This window comes from Acanthisitta chloris, unplaced genomic scaffold, assembly GCF_000695815.1.
Source record: "Acanthisitta chloris isolate BGI_N310 unplaced genomic scaffold, ASM69581v1 scaffold8251, whole genome shotgun sequence".
Lineage (NCBI taxonomy): Eukaryota > Metazoa > Chordata > Aves > Passeriformes > Acanthisittidae > Acanthisitta > Acanthisitta chloris.
The window spans coordinates 71,272-72,031 of NW_008654295.1; positions in this window are offsets into that span (position 1 = coordinate 71,272).

A 760-nucleotide genomic window follows, 5' to 3' on the forward strand; every position below is an offset into this window, starting at 1 on the left:
TTCTCTTAATAAAGTCAATCTAGATTGTGATTATTGTATAATGTGCTGATTATTAAGACTTTGAATTTTGTCTTCAGAAGGATCTCCTGGATGTTTTTCAAGTAAGACATTGTAGGATAATGATCAGCTAGTTTCATGTGTCTGCTGAGGTGCTGGAAACTGATGTTATAACCTTGTTTGCCTGCTAATGCTGAAGGGTGAAAGTTACTAGTTATGAACTAGTTCCCAGCTAATCTAAATGTTGCTTTCTTGTTTACAGGAGGGTCTCTTAGATAAATGGGATCTCATGAGGACGTGCAGCAGCTAAGAATTTCTCTGCTCTGCAACTACTGTGAAGGAAAGAGCAGTGTAGGAAAAGACACACACCGGACATTTCTAAGGTCTTGCAAATACTGTGACAGCAGCCCAGGGGTAGCAAGTACAAATGAGAACACTCTCTGTGCTGCTCTATCACAGGGAAAATAGCTTAAGAGAAGAACTACCCTGGGACCAGTTCCAGAATGTAATAAAATATGTGTACTTTGCTCTATAAAGTTTGAAATATTCTGTGCTGTGTGCAGTGTTGTCAATCAGCATTCTAAGGATATTAAAAAAAATTGTATCCCTTACCAAGATAAGGGGGAAATAATGATAGTTTTATATAACTGGCTAGAGAAAAGATTTCCTGTTTGCTGTGTTCAGGTAAAACTGCTTTAGAACTTGAACAGAAGTGCTAACAAGGTACCTGTTCTATGTGCATCAGTACAGGTTTATATGTTGG